Here is a 22,052-nt window from a genome sequence, read left to right on the forward strand (position 1 = left end):
TGACACACAATACAATTAAAATGAACTTTTCTTTAAATTAGGAATGGATCAGCCTTTTAATATAAATGACCCTGATAATTATTTGAATGGAAGAAATTTGACACTTGCAGATTTTCAGATTTCAGGACACTGAGACAAATTGTCAATTTCCTCAGAATTAAAAAACGAAACAAAAAAACAAATATTAATCCCATCAATTTGCTTCATATTCATCATTTCTTTTTTGTAGAAAATCAGAATACAATCACTGATTTTGTATGAGTTCCATGCACAAACACAAATCAAGAGAACTAAGCTCCTGTAAAACTGACTTTAGTTATCACCTAAAGCAGTGGTGGCGAACTTATGACATGGGTGCCAGAGGCGGCACTCAGAGCCCTCTCTGTGGGCACACCCGCCGTCGCCCCAGTCCTAGGCCTTCAGCTGGGTTTTATAAAACCTTTTCGCTTTAGGCCTCTTAAAAAAAAAAAAAAAGGTTCAATCAGTCAATTTCAACTTCTTGGGGAAAAAAAAGATCTTGCAAAGTTGGAATTGATTGATTGAACTTTTTAGTCCCACCCAGTCTGCCATTCCCACCACAGCCATGCCCAGCCAATGGGCCACACCCAGCCAATGGGCCACACCCACCTGGCACCCGACGATGCATAAGTGGGTTTTGGTTGCAGTTTGGGCACTCGGTCTCTAAAAGGTTCGCCATCACTGACCTAAAGTATGAAGTGAGAACCTGGAAATGAGGTTGGCTCTAATACATTTAAAGAACAAGATCCTATTCCCAGCATTTTGTGGAAGAGATTAAAATCTCTAAATCAGATGTTTCTGAGTTCTTAAAAAAATTAAATAAATAAAAGCTGCTGTACTATAGACTGCAGAGAATTAGTTTTCCACCAGATAAAACCTCTTCCTCCTTTCTTTCTCCACACATGCAAATGCGGCTTATTTTATCTTATTTATTTTACAAGATGATATCTTATTTTACAAGATGATAATTATGATGATCTGTTTATTCATTAGATTTAGCCTCACTTTTTGTACAGGAATCCAAAGTGGCATGTGTAGTGCTCCCACCTCGTCCTTTTTCCTTATGACAATCATTCTTGAGCTACATTGGACTGAGAAAAAGAGACACACAGTGGTCCAAAGTCACTCTGTGAGTTTTCAGGTCTGTAGCCTGGACTTCCCTATAGGCATAGAGATTCCATTTTTTCCAAATGGATAACCAAATAAAGCATGCAAGAGGTGCTGTAAGTGCAGCATAGAAGTTATAATGGTTCTATTTGCACATATGCCCTTTCGTGATTTTTTCCAAAGCATGTGGACAGATACAGTGGGGGGGGGGGGAATGCTAGACTAGAATTAATCTGCTCAAACCCAGCTCCACTTGTCTTTTCACCTAACTGTTTTTTTAAAACTGTAGAAATCTAGTCACCCATAGCATTGCCTGGGTTCTAGAATTCCTGGTCCAGAGGTTGCCTTTTAAAAGAAGCATGTTCATTAACTAGTAATTTCTTCCTTATATTTATTGGTTGCCCTGTTTGCCAAGCATCTCATTCTGTAGTAAATCCCTCCCCCCTTCCCAAAGCCAGTTAATTCCTCAGGGCAATTTAGTTTTGTGTTTGCCACTATCAGCTCCCACACCTGTCCTGCCAGGAGGCTTTATTTAGCACTAACATTCATCACCCGGACTAAGCACATAAATAATGCCATTAGCCACTCTAAACTGTGATAAAATTAGCAGTGTAAACAGAGAAAGTAAATGACCTTAGTGGAAAACCATTGTTGATCCTGACCCAACACTTACAAAAGAGATTAGTCAGAGAAGAGCAGGGCAGGATGACAAGGGCTCCTGGGGACTGTTTAAAGACCTGAGTCTCCAAAATGTTTATTTTTAGGGGGAAAAAATTCTCTTTGTGACTTTCGTAAGATTGGTGTGTCTTAAAACGGGAGGGGTTAAGGCTGATTTCTTTTTCTGGCCAGGTTGGATACTTTTGTCAAAAGTGCATTTCAGAGTATAGTAACTACATTTTCTCAATTTTCCCCCAAATCATTTAGTATTCTTATCTGAAAAATAGCAATAATTAAATGTGAGGGAAAAAAATCTGCACTTAATTTTCAATTATAGAATATTTTTAGGGACTTTAAGGATTTTCCCCCACCTGCATTTCTACAGAAAGATCATCTTTAGCAACTTGATTTATGTAGCAAACAACTATCTATAAATAGAAATATATAAATAGAAATGTCATTCATTCATTGATTAGTATATTCTAATTCACTCTACTCTGCAGTGAATGCCAATTCACAAAACTCAGAATGAATCAAGATGTTAATTCACTCTCATTTGTATTGCACTGGGCATATGCCAAAAGGTTCATCTAATTGCTTCCAAAAATGTCCTAGCCGTGATTAATGAAGCTCAGGGAATGACAGAGAAGCAGCTAAAGGCTAGAAATGGGAGAGAAAGGATGGCACTTTGTGATTTAGAAATAGAGGGATGGAATAAAAAATATATGCATATTTCAGTTACTTTTACTCAGATTCAAAATCTCCATTTTCTAGTTTGCTGTCTATTGCAAAATCTCCAAAAGATCCATGGAAATTATGATTTTGAGTTTGGGAATAGCCTCAGGCTTTTGTCAATGTATTGGCAATGTAGTTAAATCCTTGACTGATTCCATGATTTAAGTGAGAAGGAAATAAAATGACTAGTCTAAAGAAAAGAAGATACAGGGATGACATGATAGCAGTATTCCGGTATCTGAGGGGCTGCCACAAAGAAGAGTGGGTCAAACTATTCTCCAAGGCACCAGAGGGCAGGACAAGAAACAATGGTTGGAAACTTATCAAAGAGAGAAACAACCTGGAATTAAGGAGAAACTTCCTAACAGTGAAGACAATTAACCAGTGGAACAGCTTGCCTTCAGAATTTATGGGCGCTCCATCACTGGAGGTTTTTAAGAAGAGACTGAACAGTCACTTGCCTGAGGTGGTATAGGTCCTCCTGTTTGAGCGGAGAGATGTACTAGAAGACCTCCAAGTTCCCTTCCAGCTCTGTTCTATTCTAAAATATGTGGATTGCTAAAAAGTGTGGCCATCAAGATCCTCTAAAGATGTTAGAATTTTCACTGCTTCAGTAAATCTTATGTATTGTTCCTCAGCCGTTTGTTGCAGAACAAATGTAAAAAAGGAAAGACAAGAAGACGAGAAGACAAAAATGAATGAACAATGTGATTCAGTGATTATAAAACTGAATGAAGTCAAGACTTCATTCAAGACTGCTCTTTGCTATAGGATAAACTCTTTTTTATCAGTCAAAATAATGATGTTTGCATTCTTTTGATGATAAAACACCATCACATAGGTTTGTTAAATGTAAGCGTTTAAGAATAAACCTCATCAATTTGATTGGATCTGGTATAGGTCTCTTCCTATAGAATTACAGGCTACTTCATGGCCATCAAGCGGTCTTTAATGCAAGCTCTTTTGTAAAATATATTGAGCTGGGGCCTGGAGTTGATAGTAAGCTTTTTCAAACTGAGCTTTGTTTCTTTTTCCATCCTTTTCAGCAATATGATTTTATTTTACAAAACCACAAATTGCTGCTTGGATATTCTACAGCCTGATTCATTCAACAACTGCCCCAACATCTGCTTTTCTATTCTTCCTTTGGAACTGATGGCAAATACTATAGATGGTTAAGATCTGTCTCTTAATTACAAGCACATGGAAGGCAGGCTGTGCCTCAGAGAGAATGGTGAGAGGTCTCTCAGGAAATGCAAGCAAACTGTGACGCGTGTACATGTCATGTTCATTTTCCTGATGTGTTACTGATGGGAGCACTTGATCCAAAACAAACACTACCTAGTATACAAAACTTGGAGCTTGCTTCCTCCTCTTGCAAGTGTTAGGATCTGGAAGGAGGCTTCATTGTGGAAACAGTAAATGCTACTCCAGCTGAAGTAGCAGGAACAGCAGCAGGAGAAAAAAAAAAAAAACCCAGAGAAGCAGCAAGGAAGCTTCTTTTGAGGGTAGGCTTGGACTGGTAGCTCATAAGGCCAGTTCCAGATGTTGCCTCATGTTATCTCCGGTTGATTTTGTGCTTCAATACCATCTGTGCATCTTATGAGAGATTATCACCACCAACACTTGAGATGAATAAATAGTAAAAACTATCACCCTATAGCACAGGTGTCAAACTCGCCTCGCCTCATCACGTGACGTGTCACGATGTATTGTAACTTTTTTTACATTGCCGGAGCTGGGGTGATGTGGCCTCTATATGATGCAACCAGCCCATGGGCCGGCAGTTTGACACCCCTGCCTTATAGGTTTCTGATGGATCCTGTTCCCAAAACAGGAATGATCCAATCATCTCCTCTATCAGTAGATTTGAATTTCATAGAAATGAGGATGGCTGAATTTTTTGTTGTGTTCGCACAGCCATTGCAGATGAAGCCAGATAAAATTAAGAAAAGTAAGAAGAGGATAGCCATGGACAGAATGCCCTTTGTTGCAGGACCACTCTTAAATGGTCGTAGTCTTGGGAGTAATAAAATTCATTAACCCCATGATAACCAGTTTCCATAATTGTTCCATTACATGGCTGATTGGTTGTGTGTATGTAAGGCTGAACCTGTTTAGCTTTAAATTTCATCTCTTGAGATTAATTAATGGTTTACTGGGGGAATTAGTGCCTTTTAAAACTTTTCACTATACACTAATTCTGCACTGTGTTAATTAAGTGTGTCATAGAAACAAAACAATAAGGATACATAGCTTGTTCACTTATTCTGAAAATTGGGATATATTTTTCTATGTAGTTGTAAGCAACATGTACGTGATTGGTCTATAAGACTTAGAACCTCTCAAAAGGCCACTGGGGCAATGGTACCTTTTGAAAGGCCACAAATAATGTTTATTATCCACAGTCTTAAACTAAGAGTTGAATGTAAGCGTTCCTTATATCCTTGGAAAAAGTCGGAAATCATTCTCTGTGTGTTTGAGTGTGAGTGTGTATATGTGTGTATGTGTATATATATATATGTGAGTGTATGTATGTGTTTGTGTCTGTCTTTGCCTCTGTCTCTGTGTCTGTGTGTGTCTCTGTGTGTGTCTGTGTGTGTGTCTTTTCTTTTCTTTTTCTTTATACCTTTCCCCACTTTTGTACCTTGTTCTCTTCTTACTCTTTCCTTTTCTCTTGATTGTTAGTTTATATTGGTTTTTTTACCTGTACGCTTTGTAAAATGTAATAAAACTATCTGAAAAAAATTTGTTTGCTAGCCAATAATTTTTTTTACTGATGTTTTTTGTGATTTGAGGCGAATGGCTTTGCATCTAAAGTGAAGGTGTAGGGAAATGTTCCATATTGACAGTCGAAGGCCCGTCTCTTCCCCTGCTCAAGAAATGTTCCACTGTACCTCCACAACTCTTTGAGATGAAATAAGGAAAATTTCTGAATCATTAAGATGGATACCAGTAGTGGTAGAGATGGGAAGGGAACAAGCTCCCCGCCCTCCCACCCACTGCAGAGAGACCCCACTGCCTCCTTGAAAGACACATTCATCACTCCTTTATTTGGAGGGCCCCTATTTTCCATTTCCAACACACAGCTGATATTTTTGTTTCCATTATGGCTAGAGGGGACCTGTCAGACATGATGGCCATCTCTGCTCATGCTGCAATATCAAGCATCACTTCTCAGCACTACCTTGCTTACGCTTGGCAGCCTCTGAGGAGCTGACATCCACTGACAATGTTTCCAAGCACTTGCTTTTCGTTCCAGTCTAAATTATTCTCTAGTTAGACACTGATCTGACTCAGATAAAATAATTGCAATATTGCTTTGAAGCTCCTGTTCCCTATGGATGTTTTGATCCTTCCTGGCTGCCTCAGGCTTGGTTATTTGGGATAGTGTCTGGAAAAAAAGCAAAACACTTACATATTTTAAATACTGCTGGATATTCCTAGCACCTAGAATTAGCCTAGTCTGATTTTTTTTTTGGGGGGGGGGGGAAATGTTGTGCTCTATGCCTAGTTTCAATATAACAGATATATGCAATAGGGCAAAAAAGTGACAGTATGCTATGACTGACCTCTACACTTCACTTTACACTGAGGATTACACCGCCAATCCTAAATTCAATTAATATATATAATAATAATAATAATAATAATAATAATAATAATAATAATAATAGTAGTAGTAGTAAAGTTGGAAGGGACCTTGGAGGTCATCTAGTCCACCCCCCTGCTCGGGCAGGAAACCCTACACCTTTTCGGACAAGTGGCTGTCCAGTCTCTTCTTAAAAACTTCCAGTGTTGGAGCATTTACTGCTTCTGGAGGCAAGCTGTTCCACTGATTAATTGTTCTAACTGTCAGGAAGTTTCTCCTTAGTTCTAGGTTGCTTCTCTCCTTGATTAGTTTCCACCCGTTGCTTCTTGTCCTGCCTTCAGGTGCTTTGGAGAATAGCTTAATTCCCTCTTCTTTATGGCAGCCCCTGAGATATTGGAACACTGCTATCATGTCCCCCCTTGTCCTTCTCTTCGTTAAACTAAACATACCCAATTCTAGCAACCGTTCCTTATATGTTTTAGCCTCCAGTCCCCTAATCATCTTTGTTGCTCTTCTCTGTACTCTTTCTAGAGTCTCAACATCTTTTTTACATCGTGGTGACCAAAACTGGATGCAGTATTCCAAGTGTGGCCTTACCAAGGCATTGAAGAGTGGTATTAATACTTCACGTGATCTTGATTCTATCCCTCTGTTAATGCAGCCTAGCACTGTGTTGGCCTTTTTGGCAGCTGCAGCACACTGCTGGCTCATATTTAAGTGATTGTCTACTAGGACTCCGAGGTCCCTCTCACAGTTACTACTATTGAGCATGGTGCCATCTATGCTGTACTTGTGCATTTGGTTTTTCTTGCCTAAATGTAGAACCCTGCTTTTTTCACCATTGAATTTCATTTTGTTAGTTAGTGCCCAGTGTTCAAGTCTGTCCAGATCCTTCTGTATCTGAAGCCTGTCTTCTGGAGTGTTGGCTATGCCTGCCAGCTTGGTGTCGTCTGCAAATTTGATGAGTTCCCCATCTATCCCTTCATCCAAGTCATTGATGAAAATGTTGAAGAGTACTGGGCCCAGAACAGAGCCAGTGAGCTAAGTAGAGAGATTGTTAATGAACATTGGAACTTAATGTTACAGCCCTATTTAATCATTTGTGTTGGGTGTTGATATCTCTATGTTACCTACTTTTATAGGTTTGTTGATGGAAGAAAATTACAGCTAAGAAGAAGATACAAATGTGAAGCAAACATTTCATTCAATTCTCAGTAATAAACTAGTAATAGACATGTTTTTGTGCCGGAAGTCAGATAATTTCAATGATCTAAATCAGGGGTGTCAAACTGGCAGCCTGCGGGCCAGATGCGTCACATACAGGCCACACCCACCCTGGCTCAGTGAAGGCAAAAAACATCGTGATATGTCATGATACGTCATGCAACGCGATCGTGTTGGACACCAGTTATCTAAATGGAATTATAATCCAATGGTCCTGTATTCTCTATGCCAAAGTTTTTTTAAAAAAATATCTTATTTTTTCAATACAACACAATACACTGCTGCACAACAGATTAGGTTCACCTTGTATTAAGCTTAAGTCAGTCTTATGCCCTGGACATTTTAAACAAGTGTGTTCCTTTTGAAGTTAGGTAGCTCCTTTGGGGCTATGTTAATGTTAGGATTTAGGAAACTATCATATACCAGGTCAGATCATTGATCTATTTGCTCCATGCTATTGTAAATCTCAGGAAGAGGTTCTTCCAGATTTTAAACAGGTAACTTTATAGACTTTTCTGATTATGTGAAGCATTTAAACAGGACCCATCTGTATATAAGGACTCCTTCTGTTTTCCACTGAAACCTTCTCATAATACAAATGTTTAACACAAATATTTACCACTCATTTATATCTTTCAGGATGTAAGCACATGCATCTCTTTCAATATTTTGAAAGTCTGCAAATACATCGTCTTGAGTGCTGTTATTACTAGGAGAATGGTATTCCTGAATTTTATTCAAAGAGAAGATTATTTTTGTGTAAGGTTGAGCGGATAGTCAAGGTTAGAGTGGGAAGGTTAATACTTCCTTGTGGACTCCCTTCTTTTTTGTACAAACACTGGGAAAATGACTGCTGCAGAAAAATGGGCTGATTTTTCAGAGCAATCATCCTTCCCCAGACATCATAAATAAAAGACAGAATTTATAGAGTTAATAAATCACTCCTAAGAGTTTCTGGGGCAGAGGTTCAACTACTGCAATGATATCTTCAGCACTTTGGAAGAAAGAGAGGGCACTAATTGTTTTACACTTTGAAAGTCAACAAAGAGTGTGCACCGGGGGTAAGCTGCAGCGTCCAGCCGAAAGTGTCAAGAGGTTTATTTTTGCTCAAACCTGTGAAAGGGCTTAAGCTTGAGACTTTCAGATTCCGCTTCCCCGCCCGGAGCTACAGCATGTAAACAGTTTATTTAACATGATTTTTTGGCGTGTCTTCAATAAACCCCCTGTAATAATTCCCCTGGCAGACCAAACATATTGCAGCAGAATACCCCAAGGCCCCTCCTCTGCTTTCCTGTTTGTGCACAGTGTAAAACTTGGTACTTAGCTATGTTTATGCCTCTGCTTCTAGCAGGGTCTGCAGGACGTTAAGCTGCTCCTATCAAAGAAGTACCTTAAACTAAATCTAAAACAGAAAAACATTTTGTGCCTTCCGAGGAGGTTTCTAGGGTACTTAATTCTAGCATGTAACCATGTTAGGTACTGACTCTTGCTTATCTAAGGCAGCTTACTGGCTTGATCCAGTCTAAAGGAAATCCTGGATGAATGCTCGTCACCTGATGTTTGCATTACATTTGAATGCACTTGAGTTCATTAAAAGTTTATCAACTCCAAAACAAACATATCAACAAAAACGTACCTACAGAGCCTGATTTAATCTCCCTAGCATTGAAACCACATGAAAGAAGCCAAGCATGGCTTTGGGAGTCAAATGCAGTTGACTTTTGAAGCATAAATTATACAAAGCCCATTGACCGGGAACAGTGTCACCAAATTGCTGGCATAACTTAGCAACTGTACTTCACTATGTAAGTGCAGTGGCCTTGGCTGGCAAAGGGCCATATCACGGCATGATGGAAAGCCTGCCAGGAGCAGGAACACATCATCAGCTGCTCAGTGTCATGGCTTCAACACTCTGTGTCAGAGGCCATGAATTGTGTGATCCTTGAGCAAACAAATGTCATGTGTAAGGGTGCTGGTCAATTGTCTATTGGTAACAACACAGTACAGGCCTAAACCTTGGCCTCATCTTTCTTCATCTGGGAATGCTCAACTCTCCTTAGGAATACAACCTTGTTTGAGCCATAGGCTTTTGTCGAAGGATAATTTTGGTCGCAGGATCCAATTCAAGTCAAAGCTTTCAGGCCCATGCTGGAGCCCATCATCACAGAACTTCTCTCTCTCCAGAATACATGCACTGGGCTGTTCTATATGTTGTATTTATATGGTGCCTGGTTGTGTGTAGCTTTTAGTTGTTAGTTAGGGTGTTGATATTCTGCAATGAGAGAAGTTCCCTGATGATGGGCTCCAGCATGAGCCTGAAACCTTGGAAAAATAAACCTTTGGTCCCAGTGACCGACTCGGATTGGATCCTACAACATTATCCTGGGACATATATAGTAAGGCCTACACCAACAATAAGCCCTAGCTTGATTTTGGCGGGTGGGCCTAATATAAGCCCCATCCCAAAAATAAGCCCTAGTTTTGGGGTGAGACACACAAGCTAGGGCAAGGGTAGGGGTGTGGAGCTACCCCACCCACCCTGCACCCACTTACCTTGAGCCAGGCTTCTTGTGCAGCCAGGCCTGTGTTTCTCAGTTACAGGGCTTTCCGGAAGGCCTGTGAAGCCAAGAACCAAGCTATGGATTCAACCCATAGCTCGTTCTGCAAGACCTCAGCAGCCGAGCACCAAGCTATGGATTGAATCCATATCTCAGTACTCATCTGCTTAGGCCTTCTGGAAAGCCTGATTGCAAAATGCAGCTGCAGAACTTTGGCCCCAGAAGAAGTGGACTAGCTGGGTGGAGCTGTCAGTGCCAGAGATGAGGTAAGGCCTACCCTGAAAATAAGACATTGTGCCTCTTTTGGAGGCAAAAATAAATAAATAAAACCAGGTCTTATTTTCGGGAAACATGGTATCACAAGAGTTACAGTAATTTTTCTCTGTGCTCAGCAGAGATGGTGTTGAATTGAAAGGTTCATCCCCAGAAAATACTGTTATAAATAAAGACATAAAGTGCATTCAAGCATATGAAGAGTGAATTTTCTTCAGAACTGTAAGTGGATCTCATATATTTGGGGGAAAAGATACCAAATTTACTTAGAGATAAGTTCTTCCACAGATAAGCCAATCCTCAATTTTTTAACCAAAATACCATGAAAAAATGTCCAACACTCAAAATGTTTGTATGCTCACATTTTTCATGGTATTTTAAAAATTTCATGAATTTTAAAAAATTCAAGGGATGGCTTTTCCACGTATGGGCTTATCCACAAGTAGTCTTTCGGATAGAGAGAAAGTCAGAGAAAGAGCAACTTCTCCTATTATCCATGTGACAAAAAAAAGAATAATAGAATAAATAGCAAAATAAAGGAACAGGGCTGTCCACACCTCATTACTCCTCGGTGCAGAACAACCAGCATCAGGCATGCCAGGCTAGAATAACAGCTCTGACTTGTGCCATGTATGGGTGACATTCATCCCCTAAAGAATTAAGTAAAGGACTTTTAAAAAGGAGTGTTGGTATAGATTGTTTCAAGCAGAATTTGCCTTAGGTGAGCATAAAATGCTAAGGGCAAGGTGGTGTTTACTCACTTAGGAGCAAATGATCATATGGGAAACAGCAGGGGAGACAAAATCTCCCTGGGGCTTTATGTTTTTTTCTTTTGTATAAAGCAAAACATGCAGCTTTAATCCTTCCTTACCTATATTATAACTAGTCTCTGGAATTTGTACAAGGCAATAGCCTTGAAAGCCTTTAAGTTTCCTTTCCTCCCACTTAACAGTTTAAGTCCTAACCAAGGACCTAAGAGCTGTTAAGGTAACTTCTGAGTATATAAGCAGTTCTGAGTAAGGTGGGTTTTTTGCAAAGTCAGATCTGATAAGTTCAAAATTTTATTGATCATCACACAGTCAGCCAGATGTTCAGACTGGGTTTGGCATTTTTGTCTATCTATCGAGTTCTTTCCAAGGACCTGGAATAGGCAGATCTGGATGTTTGATGGTGTTACAGATATCATCGTAGAATGGAAGCTGTTCCAAGTAAAGTCGTCTTTTGCAATTGACTGATGGCAAATTTGTCAATGCCAATGGTGTCCAAGTGGTGCTCCAGTTTTTTGGGGATTGCACCCAAGGCGCCTATTACTATTGGTACTACCCTTGCTTGCCTTTGCCATAGTTGTTCTATTTCTATTTCTAAGTCTTTGTATTTTGTTATCTTCTCCAGTTCTTTCTCTTCTATTCTGCCATCTCCAGGCACCGCCACATCCACTATCCAGACTTTTTTGTCTTTCTTATCAACAATTGTTAAGTCCAGGGTGTTATGTGGCAGGTACCTGTCTGTTTGAATTCTAAAGTCCCAGAGCAATTTAACTTCTTCATTTTCTATGACAATCTCTATTTTATGGTCCCACCAGTTCTTGCTTGCAGGCAAATTAGATTGCTTGCAGATTGTCCAATGCACCATTGTTGTTATTTTCTCATGCCACTGCATGACAGTCAGTCTGTGCAATCTTCTGGCAGCAGCTTACCAGATGGTCCACTGTTTCTTCATCTTTTTTGCGTAAGCGGCACTTATTGTTTGTTGCTGTCTTCTCAATTCTGACTTTGTATGCATTTGTCCTTAAGGCTTGGTCTTGTGCAGCCAAAATTAGTCCCCCGGTCTCTTTCTCCAACTTTCCTGCTCTTAGCCATTGCCAGGTCTTGTTGTTGTTGTTGTTGTTGTTGTTGTTGTTGTTGTTGTTGTTGTTGTTGTGTGATTGATAGCACAATCCTTATATTTAAACTGGATTCAGTACTTTTGTCCATTGAGTAATATTATTACTAACTCCTAGAGACATTAATAGCATATTGTAGGGAAGCAACAATCTTGAGCATAACTGCTGGATGGTTGGATCAGACTGTCTATTAGAAGAAAGAAAAATGTAATATGATAAAGCCTTAGCTTCTTAAATTAGCTCTGGAGAAAGGGAGGGGGGGGTCTGAAGGCATTATACAAGCTAGCCTTTTTTCTGCTAGAGGGCAACAATTTCTAGGTCCATTGACAGCTATTATGTTTAGCTGTGTTCAAACTGAATCTGTAATGACTTCACATTGATTTTTTTTTGCCATAGTTTTACTTCCGTTCATTAGTGGCTTTCTAATGAAGGCCCAGATCCAGACCCGGCTTGGTCTTTGAAGTAAATTATCCAGTTCTCAGTCCTCATAATGCCGCCTCATAAGTCCTTTCTCATTAAATCAAGTACATTCCAGGATTGATGATAAAAATACACAATCTGCAATGCTTCTTTTCAGATATCTTAGTGTGTTTGGGGGGCGGAGGAATTTTGTGTGTGTGTGTGTGTGTGTGTGTGTTTGTGCAATTTGTAATTGTGACTTTCTCCCTGCAAAATCCACTGAAGGATTGACATTTCATGGAGAAAAGGTGGTGTTGCCATTTAGATGATGGCTTAGCCTTACTGAAAGGAAAAGAGGGAAGGAACTGCTGTGCTCCCAAAATTATTTTAAAGACACTTAGATGGAGATATAAATGTAGTCTGGTATGAAGTGTTTAATTCTTGTGAGAAGTTTTGATTGAAAGCAAATTCTAAATGAATTAGCCAACATTTTTAAATAAGTCATCTTGCACCACAAAAACTAAAAGATAGAGTGTGGCATTGGCTTTTTAGAATAAAATATTAGATGAAATTGACTGTAGACTATGAAGCTTTCGAAACATCCTTTCTAGCCTGCCAAAAAATCCCACCCACTGCAGGTTTCAGAACCAGAAGCTACCACTTTTCTAATATAGTGCATATATGCCTCCCTCCTGCATAGTTTTTGCTGGTTTTGTCCTTCTCCAGCAATCTTCTTTCTCCTGCACAAATGTCTTGTTGTCTGTACATCTTAGTTCTATAAGTTACTACATTTATGTCTTATAGTATTTGCTCCAAAAGCTCAACATGATTTCCATGGGGATCTTTTCTCCTAACAACAAAGGTAGGCTTGAAAGAGATCAGTTCCAAGCTACCCTTGTGAGTTTCCATGGCTGAAGTTGCATTTGAACTTGGGTCTCTCCAGTCCTAATCCAATGTCATAACCACTACACTACACTGGATTTTTTTTTTAATCCTCCTTTCCCACAAATTTTCATTATAGCTTCTTCAAATATTTTTTGCAAACCATTGCACACACCTACACAAATGCTTACAGAAAAACACATGGATCATAAAGACCCCTTAATTTGCTATGTTCGTGGAGGGGAAATAAAGGGATTTTTAATTCACAGCCTGTTGTACTAGAAATGGGACTTCTAGATAGGCTTAGAAATCATGCAGCTGTTGGTTAGTCTAGAGGCTGCTAGGAAGAAAATTAATGAGTTAATGTCATTTAGACTCCAAGAAATGACATGTCCATGATGGATCAGCACAGGTCTGACAAAAAGTAAAGTCAACTCAGAAATAGTTTATGTCCGTTGTAAGATCTTGAAAAATGGGAAGGCTGGTGGTCTGGAAAGCTTTCAAGAAAGTCTATGCAATAATAAATCTGTTTTTCTTTAAATGCCAGAAGATCTGAAAGGCAGGGGAAGTGGCCCAATACATGGAGATACATAATGTCACAAGGAAATCTTGGTCATTACCATAGCTAGTGTGTACCTTGTAGAAAACCTGTTGTTTCGTTGGATGCTTTTTCAAAGCCCTTTAAGTGATTTTTGATCAATGGCTTATTCCCAAATAGTCTGCTGATATTTTTCTTTCTTGCCCACTTCACAGTACATTGATGCTCTTGACAAGCTGTCCAGTAGATATCTATAGCAGTTTCCACAGCACTTATACCACATTTCATTGATAAGTTCTTGTCATAACTTTCCAATTATTAGTTCCTTTCCCTACAACTAGCTCTGATTCCTAGGCCATTTCTTCCTATCACATCTGGGAAGAAGATGAACCAATTTCTAGTCACTTCTTTTTCTTTTTCCTAACATTATTCCCGCACTATGGCAGGATCTGCTTGTCAGCATATCCATCTCCATTTGGATTGATCCATGGCACTTCATGTCCTCCTTGATATTATCCATCCACCATTTCTTGGGTCTACCATCAGAGTCCTGATGCATAGCTATCCTCACCACTGAGTCTTCTTTAGCACGTATGACAAGTTCATACCATGTAAGTCTTGCTTCCCACCGTTTTGTTACAATTGGCATGACTCCCAGTCAATGTTGAATGTCATTGTTCGTGGCATGGTCGAATCACGTTAGTCCAAGATAATCAATTTCTAGATACTGTACTGTACTGTACTGTACTATATTAGATTTTAGGCCAATGAAAACTACCTAAAAAGTAGCTTCACATAGTAGGATTCTGTAGCTACTCAATGCAGCTACTCTGCCAACTTTCCCAAGTTATCTGCGCTTGTATGTCAAGTACCGACAATACTATGAGTGAAAGGAGACAGCTGTGCATGGACACACAGAGATGATGTGGAAGAGTCCTCAAAGTAGCTGCACCAAGCCTTCTCTGAGGATGTGGCAACCTCAGTGCTAAGAGGAAGGATGTTTCCATCATGCTGCCATGCTTTGTAAAGTGTGCCTTTGAATGCTTTGCATAACCCTACTAGACTTGTGGTTTGGCCTCATCTACTATTCTAAACTCTCCCCCTGGCCTTTACTTAGGTATTTCAATTTGTTACCACAAAGGCTCTCCTTGAAAGCAGCATAAATGTATCATTGAAAAGAGTCTTCAACGTTTATACTTCATACTGGTATTTGGAAATACATCTCAGCAGCTGTTGTAGAAGAAGCAGAATAGAAGAAGATACTGGAAAGATCCCATTCTCTTTTGGCAGTTGTTCATCCCATCTCGGGACTTTTGCTGGTCCTTAGGGTGGACTTAGAGTACCTCAGAAAACACATTTGAACAGATCTTGATTTCCAAAGTTACAAGGCACCATTGTGCTTTGATCTTTAACAATAATTGACCCGTGAGCTGACAAAATATCTTTTAGATGAAATTGGGTAATATAATATTACTTAAAACCTTCAACAAGGACAGAAGGCTGGATCATTAGTGACATACAGTGCAACATAAAATGTAGGCAATTTTACCACAAAGGCTCTTTAATGACTCTTCTTTTCATGAGAGATTTCTCCATTATTGCTCAAAGAAGGCCTGCCAATTACAACCTGAACAACTTCACAAAAACAGCCTAGGCGTCTCTTTTCCCTTTCTCAAATGATCGCCTATGTACACCACTTCAGAGGAAAATAATAAGCATGAAATTGAATCATATGGGCATCCACTTAAACAGATGAACCATAACTGCTTCCCTTAATCTTTATTATGAGTGCAGGATAGAAGCCACAGTACTTTTGACAAGATTTTATCCCCTCTTTTGCTTGTGAAATTAATTCAGAAATAGTTTGTGAGCCATGCTACAGCTAATTAATTACTTAGAGTGTATTTACTCATCCAGTTTTCCAAAAAGAAGGTAACTTTTGTGATTGCTCATGGTAGAAATTTCCATAGTTACCAGTCTTTGAATAGTTTACTAAAGCATAGTTTGATGATAGGTCAAAATGATCTCATTAGATGAATTTGGACATTTGCAAATCCAGGCTGGAATGCATGCTGAGACAATTTCAAGAGCTCTATCACTGTGGAAAAGCAAGTTTATGAATCTGTAGTTATTCAGTCCTAATTGCCTACATGGGGAACCTTTCTATTTGAGATTAGAAATAGATCAGATATTGGCCATTCATAAACCTATGAGGAATAGCAAAAATTGAAAGAGGAAACAAAGTTATAGGGGAACAGGAAATTTAAGCAAAACAATGAAATATCAAAAGGATTCATAATATCTCAAAGACTAACAGATTTAGACTTCATGGAAGCTTCCAGGATTAGCCTATAATAAGACTTGAAGTCTTCTTCTTTATTGGTAGACCTTGAAGTCCTGGCTCTTTCCCTGGGCACCAGGCTGGAGTGGTGGATGACATGTCTATAATGGTCAACATGGAATTATTGTGAATTGAATGCCGTTATGTCATGTTTTTTCGCTACTTTTATTTGCTGGTGTTTTGTATTGGTTTTGATCCTATATTAGTTCCTAGAATCTTAAATGTGAGTTCAGCAGCCACACAAATTGATTAAATAAGCAAACAAACAATTACTACAAATGTGTTAGTCTCTAACATTACCATTTTTTACTTCTTTTTGGTCTTTCTCCTATTAAGACTGAGAGCTCATTCATGTTTATGTATTTTCACTGTGTTCACAAAGATATGTGTGCTTGTGGCTCTGTGTGTCTGTGTGAACTATGACATTATACACACAGCATTGTTATGTTTCAGCATTGGAATTGACAAAAATTGCTGAATATTCAGCAGTTCAGAAATACAGAATTATTTTGCATGTTATTACAAAGATCAGAGACTCCAACTAGGTTGACTTAAGCATTTGGATATGTATTGCTTTAAAATAATAAAGATATAACTAATCCTATACTCTATATCATTTGTATTATTGTACAATAAAATAGTGATTTCTATATTATAACAGTATGAAGAATTCTGGCTAAATAATTATAGATTGATATCAAAGAAGTTCTTTCAGCTAAGCTAGACATTTGATTTCCTTCAGTAATTTACTTCAAAGCATTTTTGTGTAAAATATCTAAGACATGCATCTGAATTAATGACTGATTGTCTATTATATTCAACAGAGTAGTGTTTGGCTAGTCTAACCACACCCAAGACACGTCACAATAAAGACAAACTGAACCATAATGATTTCATGCAATTCCTTTCCAACGTTATGCCACACATTCTAATGCTCCTCTCTGCAGATAAAAAAAATGTTAGCATAAATTGTGGGTTTCTTGTTTAAATAAAAAAAAAAACTCTCAAACTGTTTGAAGCTGTTCAGAACAAGTCTTTTGACATGATTTAATGCCTCACTGAAATAAGGGCAGAAAGGTGCCTCTGTCACAAAGCATTACTTTTGAAGCCACTTTGAAAAGCATGGCTGTGCATGCTAATTTGATTAAAATAAGACCATTTCCTCTTAGATCTACTCCTGAATGAAAATCATTGAGGCAGGTCCCAAAGTCTAACACCAGAAGGATTACAGTGAGATAACTGGTAACTGAGATATGCACTCTTCTGTCCTAGCATTCTCTGCTGGAGGAGAAATACAGTTGCTTTTTACAGCAAGACCATGCATTGATCTACTCCCCAAGTGTAGTGGCAAGAAAGTCATATGATCAAATTCTTATCTTTAGAATTAATTCATTGGGTGAGCAAAGAGAGATAGCAAACAGGAGCTTGGCCAGCAAAGTCAAAGGGAAGATATTTTGTTTTATTTTCTTTCACCCTTTCTGTTACTTCTTTTCCACCACCGTCATCATCATCTTTCAATCAAGCCTAGTCCTCACTCAAATAACTACCTAGAACAGCTATATCAGTGAGATGGACAGCATAAAAATTGAATGAATGAATGAATGAATGAAATTCCTTGTGTGTCCAATCACACTTGGCCAATAAAGAATTCTATTCTATACTATTCTGAATGAATGAATGAATGAATGAATGAATGAAGTCAAGAGGATGATTGAAAGCTACCTCAGTAAACTATGCCACAGAACATTGTAGAAAACATTTGGCTCCACAGATCAATAAACCCAAGCACTAATGTTTTTTTAAAAAAATCATTTGTGGTCTGCTAGCTATGTTGTGAATCTCCTTATTGGTAGTCTTATGTCTTAAACTTGGGTCTTTAGGATTAAGATACATTCACTCTAACCACTAACCATTTTTAGCAGGGAGGTGCTTTGTCAGTAGTAAAATGGTGAATTATGGCATTGTCAATTTATCATATGTCCCATTATTTTAAAATTTATTTTACAAGATTTATTTACTGCCCAACTCAGCTATTCCCATAATGAAACCCTATTTGTCAAATCTGCAAGGAATATAAATCCTTCCATTCACCACCATCCAGAACTGAAGAAGTTTCTTGGATGAGAAGCAAAACGTCTTCAGAGGAAAAATAAAGAAGTCCAGTTGCCTCCTGAAAAAGCACCTTTGGGGACAACAATGACCTGGATGACTGAGAATCTCCATAGTTGTTCGTCAAGTACTTTTCTAAGGCAACTAGAGGTCAAATTCTATGCACATTGGCCTGTGATTAAACATACATACAGGAAAAGACTGAACATCAACTTCAGATGTAAATTAGAAATCATGTGTTCAGCATTTGCTATTAAATTAATCATTTTATAAAAAAAACCCGATTGTTCTGTTGAAGTATATTCTTAGACAATACATGCTATGTGTTTGGAGAAAAAGAAAATACTGTTGGTTAATGCTGCAAGAAAGCAATGCTTCCGATGTTTCTGACTTAATTATCCACATTTTCCTTTTCTTCCTAGTCTTCCCTTCCTGCATGGGTCTGTTCTTTTGGGGGGGGGGGGAATCAACTGAGTGTTGCAACAGGAAATGTTCAACTGGCTTGTTGCTGGAGACTGATGCCATAGGCTGAAAGAGAGTGGCCCAAAGTCACCCAGCTGGCAATGCCATTTCTGATATCAGTATAATAACTGCCATCTGAGTATATCATTAAAACAACTCAGTGCAGAATTCCCTTTTTCAAAATCTCTAGTTCAACAATGGCAGGGAAGAAAAGTGAAAGACTACTCTAGTTGCCGTTGGAGGAAAGAATAAACAACTCACAATCTGAGCAGATTTGTGGAAGGCTTGTGGGATTAAAATAAAAGCATGAAATTTGCCACAGTCTTAATGCGTGTCTAAATAAAGATTGGCAGATAAGCCCACAGCACCAACCAGTATACTAACAGCAAGCATTATAAATGCCGAGATCATTTTTTTCCCCTACTGATGTTTGCTTGATAGCAACTGCTTATGAGTTTAAGACATGCCAGTTGTATTTATTTATTTATTTATTTGTCTTTTATCAGGGGTCCTTGGTGTTCTCTGAGCTTGGTTGTTTTCTTGCAGACATTTCATTACCCAAATTAGATAGCATCAGCAGTACTAGTAGGGAGTGGGCTTTGCTCTCAATTTATATTCTAGTGGGCTTACCATGTGAGTGTTGGTGGGAGAGGTCTTGGTGGTTCTTTGGTTGCAATCTTTGGCCCCACTAAAAAAACCCACCAAGACCATCCCCACCAACACTGTCAGGGCAAGCTATTAGAATTCATGGGGAAAATGCATATAGACTTCCTTGCCTTATCCAACTCACTTGCCATTAGAAATTTTGCAGACTGCGCTCTCTGATTTTGGCGTCAATGCTCCATTAGGCATTTGCCATATACTGTATCTTCAAGGGTTTTTTTTTGTTACAGCTAAGTGGTCTAGAAATACAGTTGAACTATATAAGTGAAAAATGAAGGTTTTCACAGCGCTAATTTCTAAAGTCAATTTGGGCAATATAAGTGGAATCAAAGAGTACAAAACCTCCATTCAAAGTTAAGGATTTCTGTATGAGGGAGTATGAGCTACCCTCTGCAGTTTAGTTTCAAAGTTAAGCATTTCATAAATATTGAGCTTGCTTTTGAGACTTTAGTCATACAGGTAGTCCTCAACTTACAACGGTTCATTTAGTGAACATTCAAAGTTACAATGGCACTGAAAAAAAGTGACTTATGACCATTTTTCCACACTTACGACCTTTGTGGCAGCCCCATGATCACATGATCAAAATTCAGATGCTTGGCAACTGGTTCATACTTATGACCATTGCTGTGTCCTGGGGTCATGTGATCTCCTTTTGTGACTTTCTGACAAGCAAAGTCAATGGGGAAGCCAGGTTCACTTAACAACCGGGTTGGTAATTTATCAACTGCAGTGATACACTTAACAAGTGTGGCAAGAAAGGTCGTAAAATGGTGCCAAACCCACTTAACAAATGTTTCACTTAACAACAGAAATTTTGGGCTCAATTGTGGTCATAAGTCGAAGACTACCTGTATGTGGCAAATGGGCCATACTTCAGAAATACCTTAACAGGCATGGAGAACGTTGAATTAAGAGAGTTGAGGTTCTTCCTCTTTTCAGTTTCTACACCAGCAATGTGAACCATTCTGAGACCAGAGGTTGCCTGGCTGAAAATGGAACTGGAGCCAGTAAAATTAGATGGCAAGATTACAATATATGAAAGCTAAAAGAAATACATTCTAAAACACTTCATATTTTCATATGTAGGGGGTGAAAGTCTCTACCAGGGCCATTCATCTTTGTTTGCAAAGACCCTCTGATTTAATCTGTAGTTTTTCTCTTGAAAAATTTAACTAGCTTATTTTAATTACTCATTGCATAGGAAAATTCAGTGAAGAAATAAACACTCTGCAATGTGCGAGTTGAAAGTGACCTGAATAAAACAAAAGCTGGAGGTGATAGATAACATGAAGAAAGAAAGAAAGAAAGAAAAAACCCCGAGAGAAACGATCACATCTAAACATAGAGATGTGCAGTGAAAAAGTTGTAACTGTGATATGAGCCAAGCACACGCCCAGCATAAGCTGCAGGAGGTGGAACATGGAAACTAGTCTCATTGTTGCACAACTGAGCAAAGCAATGTTTTCTATTAAACAGCCCATACATAATGCACACATGTATGCTTTGAATCTTGGCTATGTAGAGAAGGAAAATTGAAAATATTCTGACTCCAGGCATTGTGAAAAGGAAAGATGGTTCAACTCCATGTCTGTATTCATACAATGATGTTTGTCCAGAGTTCATTGAATAAAAATGTATTCAGTGAATTCAGTTGCTGTTGGGTTCTCAAACTTACAGTTCACCACATATTAACCAATCACATTTTTTACACTAGCACAATGTGTAAACCCAACTATAATGTAAGTCATGAATCAAAAGGGCTCATTCAAGGTCAAGGGGCCAATCTGGCTTTAGGGTTGAGACACCATATTCATTGCACCACAGGAAAACTCTCAGGCAGAGGAAGCTGGTATCCTGATATGGAACTAGTAATAGAGGCAATCCATAATGGTCTATGTGCTTTTCTATAATCTTTCATGTGTAGTTCCTCAGCTTATACAGCTTGAAAGGAAGCATTTCTAGAGGCTCATTTGCTATGCTGTTTGCTGTCCCTGACTACTTCCTTTTCTGTAAATCTTCTGAAAGGCCTTGGGTTTTTTATTTTTATAAATATTTATTAGATTGTTAAAAATTCATTCTTTCTTTTTCTTTTTAATGGAGAAACGCCATTGCAAACAACAGCTGGCAAATCCTATACTGCTTCTGAGACTCTATGGCCACTATGGTGGAGTTGCAGTGATGTCACAGAACTTGGAGGTCACTAAGTCTTATAAGCAGTCACTGGCTAGACTGTTATGAAAAGCTATTCTTAGATTCAAATTATAACTACCCATTTATCTCCACCATATTAGATAGTGATTGCACAATACTGTATATGCCACAATTTTTGAAAATAATGTGGAAACATAGCTATTAAGAAATAGGGCTATGAGATTTTTGACACTGGACAAGCCAAATACATAATATTAGTTCTTTGGCATCTACTGATACCTTCACACTTCTAGGAATTATCTGCATAATTATCTAATTTTGACTTCCAGGCTTAGAAATTATCTAATTTTGACTTCCAGGCTTAGAAATTGACACCAAGTTATACAAAGGACTTTCTTATTCAAAGAATAAATTTCCTGTCCTTCAATCTTCTTTCCTTGTATGAAGTTTTGGATCTG

The sequence above is a fragment of the Crotalus tigris genome, unplaced genomic scaffold (genome assembly GCF_016545835.1).
Source record: "Crotalus tigris isolate CLP2741 ecotype Arizona unplaced genomic scaffold, ASM1654583v1 scf7180000023830.6690815, whole genome shotgun sequence".
Taxonomy (NCBI): domain Eukaryota; kingdom Metazoa; phylum Chordata; class Lepidosauria; order Squamata; family Viperidae; genus Crotalus; species Crotalus tigris.